A 6,635-nucleotide genomic window follows, 5' to 3' on the forward strand; every position below is an offset into this window, starting at 1 on the left:
TGATATAAGAGATAGATTATACAAAAAGTGGTACAAAAATAAAAACAATACAAATAACGAGCGAATTTATAAGAACTTCAACAACCAATTAAATAAAAAGATCTTGTATGCAAAAAACTCCTATCATTACAAAGCTTTTATTGAAAACAAAAACAATATTCGTAATACTTGGCAATTAGTCAATAATTTAATCGGGAGAAAAACAGAAAATATAGATGAAACGATAAAAAAGAACTTTTCTAACAACTCTATAGAAGAAATTACAGAGACTTTTTCAAAAAAATTTGAAGTAAATGCCAAAAATATTTTACACACATGTTCGATAAAAACATCTATCGTTAATATAGTACCAAACGTACCAAATACAATGTTTTTTGAATTGACTAATCAGGTCGAAGTCAACAATATTTAAAAAAACTGAATACGAAAAAGAGTGCTGGTATAGACGGTATACGAGCCATTGATATTAAAAAACATGCAGACAGTTTAACACCTGTGATATCGGCTCTAATTAATAAGAGTATAACTGAAGCAACAATTCCTGATGTACTCAAAACATCTATCATTAGACCAATTTATAAGAATGGATCAAAATTAGATTTCAATAACTACAGACCAATATCGATATTGCCGGTCGTAGAAAAGGTGATGGAAGAAATCGTAGTGAGAAAATTAAATGGTTTTATTGAGAAGTACAAAATAATAAAAAATAATCAATATGGATTTCAAAAGGGAAGAAACATAAATCAGTTACTTGGGCAATTTTCCAACAAAATTAACCAAAGTCTAAATAACAAAGATCACTGTCTAGCATTATTCATAGACTTTAGCAAGGCATTTGACACTCTACCCCATACCAAACTGTTGGACACGCTGGAAAATTATGGTATTCGTGGTACATGTCTCAATTGGTTCAAAAATTACCTCCATCATAGAACCTTTTGTGTGCAAATAGATGGATTGGTGAGCACAAAAAGAGTAATAACGCATGGAGTTCCACAGGGATCTAAAATAGGCCCATTATTATACATTCTATACACCAACGCAATGACAGAAATATTAACGCAAAGTACTTCTTTTTCTTATGCGGATGACACGGCAATAGTTGTAACAAATAAACAACTGGACAATGCAGTGGCAACTATGCAATCAGAGTTGAACTTACTAGCCAGATGGTGTCATGATAAAGGTCTTGTCATTAATGCAAAGAAAACTAAAATAATGCACATACGGCCAAGACATATACCCAAGACAAATTTTTCTATCATATACCACACGAATGAATGCTTGCATAGAACATGCGAATTTTCCACAAACGGTTATGTAGATGAATGTTCAACAAAACTTGAGCTAGTGGAAGAATATAAATATCTTGGCGTAACCCTTGATCACAATTTTAAGTGAAAATTACACATTAACAGCGTTCAAAAAAAATTAAGAAAAGCTGCGTTTGCTCTGTACCATCTCAACAATTGTTCGCCTTACTTCATACTAAAACAGGCGTATTTCTCGCTTGCAGAACATTGCAATCAACGCAAAACAGAATAATAAAACTTCTTAACAGAAACTTTGAAAAAACAAATATACACTCCAGTATACAAACGGCACGAAACACAATCGTAAACGAAAGCCTGTACAAAAAACATAAACTTTTAGATATAAAAGGAATTCACACAACAACAATAATCAAAGAATTCGGCGAAGACTTAACTCTGATCAAACGAATCAATCATCCCCAGAACACGCGAAGAAGACAACAAGGACGGTATATAGTTCCAAGCTTTAAAAATGATTATGGGAAATACTCACTAGCGGTTGCATTACCTCAAGCACTGAATGAGATACCCACCAATATTTTAAATATCAACAATAAGTATACTAGAAACAAGATTATCAAAAAACTATTTTTGAATTAGACATGCAAATGAAAAAAAAAATATAAATATATATTTATAACTTAAGTCTACAGCCTTAAATATTATTAGAAATAATCGATTGTAACATCACATCCTGAATTTCAACCTGCAGACAAGCCAATTGTTAGGCTTCGTGGGTATTTACTATAAAATGAAATGTATCATGGAATTAATGTTCAATAAAATAAAATAAAATGTTCAATAAAATAAAATAAAATAAAAAAATTCTTTAGGATACTAAAAAAGTTAAACCAAAAACGAGATTAAATGGTTTTAAGTTAATAGCGCGTGGATATGCCATTAAATGAAATAAAAGATTTTAAAAATTCTATTGTTGTTAGTGAAATCAGCTTTTATGAAAGTCGTTTTGACCTTCTTTGTCTTCAAACTAATTTTCTACTTTTTTGTTTTGTGTTTATCACTACATTAGAGCCCCTATATATGGTACCTTGCTATGCCCTTTTTAAGAAACATATCATATACAATTTGTGTGTGTGTTTTATTATTTTAAATGCAATCAAATTTCTATAAAAATAATACAAAATTTGAGTTAATTTATGAATAAATCGCGCTTATAGCTCGCTCACAACATTAGCAATGGAGTTTTAAATTCGTTGCCGTTGACTAATTAAAAATTCAATAAACGTTATCGCCGATTGTTTACCAAACATAATTTATATGCAGAAAACCTAAACAGAGAGTCGTGCGAACTGTCACCGTACCTGAGAGATACAGCAAATATGGCTATGGACTGCGGTTTCATGGGCGCTCCCAAGAACTCGCTTGATTATTAGATTCGTTAGCTAAATAAATTGTGAAAAAATACGTAATTGCCGTATACGCACGTGTGATGTGCGCCCAAAGTCTCGTGAGCCAATCGTTCTTGAATTGCCGCTCATGTTCATACCATCTATGGTTTAATAGAGTGGGTGGTGTGCTATCGCTGTTATACTGTTTGTATTGTATCAAAATATTTATTGAGCTATCCGTATATGAACCAAAGTGGACTCGACTGAAAAGATTTTAAATTTTCAGAAAATTCATAAGTGGTATGCGGAATAATAGGCTACCATTCTTTGAGGTAACTCAACTTTGTCTGATTTTTTTTATACCCTCCACCATAGGATGGGGGTATATTAACTTAGTCATTCCGTTTGTAACACATCGAAATATTGCTCTAAGACCCCATAAAGTATATATTTTCTGGGTCGTGGTGAAATTCTGAGTCGATCTAAGCATGTCCGTCCGTCTGTTGAAATCACGCTAACTTCCGAACGAAACAAGCTATTGACTTATAACTTGGCACAAGTAGATGTTATTGAAGTAAAGGGTGATTTGTTAAGAGCTTGATAACTTTTTTTTAAAAAAAAACGCATAAAATTTGCAAAATCTCATCGGTTCTTTATTTGAAACGTTAGATTGGTCCATGACATTTACTTTTTGAAGATAATTTCATTTAAATGTTGACCGCGGCTGCGTCTTAGGTGGTCCATTCGGAAAGTCCAATTTTGGGCAACTTTTTCGAGCATTTCGGCCGGAATAGCCCGAATTTCTTCGGAAATGTTGTCTTCCAAAGCTGGAATAGTTGCTGGCTTATTTCTGTAGACTTTAGACTTGACGTAGCCCCACAAAAAATAGTCTAAAGGCGTCAAATCGCATGATCTTGGTGGCCAACTTACCGGTCCATTTCTTGAGATGAATTGTTCTCCGAAGTTTTCCCTCAAAATGGCCATAGAATCGCGAGCTGTGTGGCATGTAGCGCCATCTTGTTGAAACCACATGTCAACCAAGTTCAGTTCTTTCATTTTTGGCAACAAAAAGTTTGTTAGCATCGAACGATAGCGATCGCCATTCACCGTAACGTTGCGTCCAACAGCATCTTTGAAAAAATACGGTCCAATGATTCCACCAGCGTACAAACCACACCAAACAGTGCATTTTTCGGGATGCATGGGCAGTTCTTGAACGGCTTCTGGTTGCTCTTCACTCCAAATGCGGCAATTTTGCTTATTTACGTAGCCATTCAACCAGAAATGAGCCTCATCGCTGAACAAAATTTGTCGATAAAAAAGCGGATTTTCTACCAACTTTTCTAGGGCCCATTCACTGAAAATTCGACGTTGTGGCAGATCGTTCGGCTATTCATGATGAAATGTCAAAGCATACTGAGCATCTTTCTCTTTGACACCATGTCTGAAATCCCACGTGATCTGTCAAATACTAATGCATGAAAATCCTAACCTCAAAAGAATCACCCTTTAGGTCGGATGGTATTGAAAATGGGCCATATCGGTCCACTTTTTCGTATAGCCCCCATATAAAGGGTCCCTCAGATTTGGCTTGTGGAGCCCCTAACAGAAGCATATTTCATCCGATCCGGCTGAAATTACCCCATATAAACCGATCACCAGATTTGGGTTGCGGAGCTTCAAAGAGAAGCAAATTTCATCCGATCCGCCTGAAATTTGGTAAATGATGTTGGTATATGGTCTCTAACAACCATGCAAAAATTGGTCCACATCGGTTCATAATTATATATAGCCCTCATATAAACCGATCCCCAGATTTGGCTTACGAAGTCTCCAAGAGAAGCAAATTTCATCCAATGCGGTTGTAATTTGGAACATGGTGTTAGTATATGATCTTTAACAACCGTGCCAGAATTGGTCCATATTGTCCATAATTATATATAGCCTCCATATAAAACGTTCTCCAGATTTGATCTCCGGAGCCTCTTGGAGGAGCAAAATTCATCCGATCCGGTTCAAATTTGGAACGTGGTGTTAGTATATGGCCGCTAACAACCGTACCAAAATTGGTTCATATCGGTCTATAGTTATATATAGCCGATCTCCAATCACGCAAAAAATGGTCCATATCGGTTCATAATCACGGTTGCCATTCGAGCCAAAAATAATCTACCAAAATTTTATTTCTGTAGAAATTTTTGTCAAAATTTTTTTCTATAGAAAAGTTTGTCAAAAATTTTATATCTATTTTGTCAAACTGAATTACATACGTATTTGATCGATCTTTTTTGTTTTAATATATACCACGTATGGACTTACATACAATTTAGAAGATGGTGTTAGGAGGTTTTAAGATACCTTGCCATCGGCAAGCGTTACCGCAACTTAAGTAATTCGATTGTGGATGGCAGTGTTTACAAGAAGTTTCTACGCAATCCATGGTGGAGGGTACATACGCCTCGGGCTGGCCGAACTTACGGCCGTATATACTTGTTATTATTATTATACCCTCCACCATAGGATGGGGGGTATATTAACTTTGTCATTCCGTTTGTAACACATCGAAATATTGCTCTAAGACCCCATAAAGTATATATTCTGGGTCGTGGTGAAATTCTGTGTCGATCTGAGCATGTCCGTCCGTCCGTCCTTCTCTTGAAATCACGCTAACTTCTGAACGAAACAAGCTATCGACTTGAAACTTGGCACAAGTAGTTGTTATTGAAGTAGGTCGGATGGTATTGCAAATGGGCCATAGCGGTCCACTTTTACGTATAGCCCCCATATAAACGGACCCCCAAATTTGGTTTGCGAAGCCTCTAAGAGAAGCAAATTTCATACGATCCTGCTGAAATTTTGTACATGGTGTTAGTATATGGTCTCTAACAACCATGCAAAAATTGGTCCACATCGGTCCATAATTATATATAGGCCCCACATAAACCGATCCCCCGATTTGGCTTGCGGAGCCTCTAAGAGAAGCAAATTTCATCCGATCCGGCTGAAATTTGGTACATGGTGTTAGTATACGGTCTGTAACAACCATGCAAAAACTGGTCCACATCGGTCCATAATTATATATAGCCCCCATATAAACCGATCACCAGATTTGACATCCGGAGCCTCTTGGAAGACCAAAATTCATCTGATGCAGTTGAAATTGGGGACGTGGTGTTAATATATGGCCTCAAACTCCCATGCAAAAATTGGTTGATATCGGTCCATAATTATATATAGGCCCCATATAAACCGATCCCCAGATTTGACCTCCAGAGCCCCTTGGAAGAGCAAAATTCTTCCCATTCGGTTGAAATTTGGTACGTGATGTTAGCATATGGTATCCAACAACCATGCAGGAATTGGTTCCTATCAGTCCATAATTATATATAGCTCTCATATAAACCGATCCCCAGATTTGACTTCCGTTGCCTTTTTGAAGAAGCAAAATTCATCCGATCTGCTTGAAATTTGGTACGTGGTGGAAGTATATGATATTTAACAACCATGCCAAAATTGGTCCGTATCAGTCCATAATCATACATAGCCTCATATAAACCGATCCCGAGATTTGGTTTTGGAGCCTCTTGGAGGAGCAAATTTCATCCGAGTGAGTTGAAATTTGGTACATTGTGCTAGTATATGGTCGTTAACAACCATGCCTAAATAGGTCCATATCAGTCTATAGTTATATATGGCCCTCAGATAAATCGATCCCCAATCACACAAAAATTGGTCCATATCAAGTTCATAATTGCATATAGCTCCGATATAAGCGACCTCCATATTTCAATTCTGGCTCTCTACGTACCGTGCAAAAGTCCATATCGATTCGTAATTATTTGTAGACTTACCTACACAGAAAAAAAATTCACGAAAAATTTTCCAATTAAAATTTTAATTGAGTTTGAAAAGATATTCAATTAAAAATTTAATTGAATCAACAAATTTTTAATTGAAACAAAAATCAATC

This window comes from Haematobia irritans, chromosome 4 (genome assembly GCF_050003625.1).
Source record: "Haematobia irritans isolate KBUSLIRL chromosome 4, ASM5000362v1, whole genome shotgun sequence".
NCBI lineage: Eukaryota > Metazoa > Arthropoda > Insecta > Diptera > Muscidae > Haematobia > Haematobia irritans.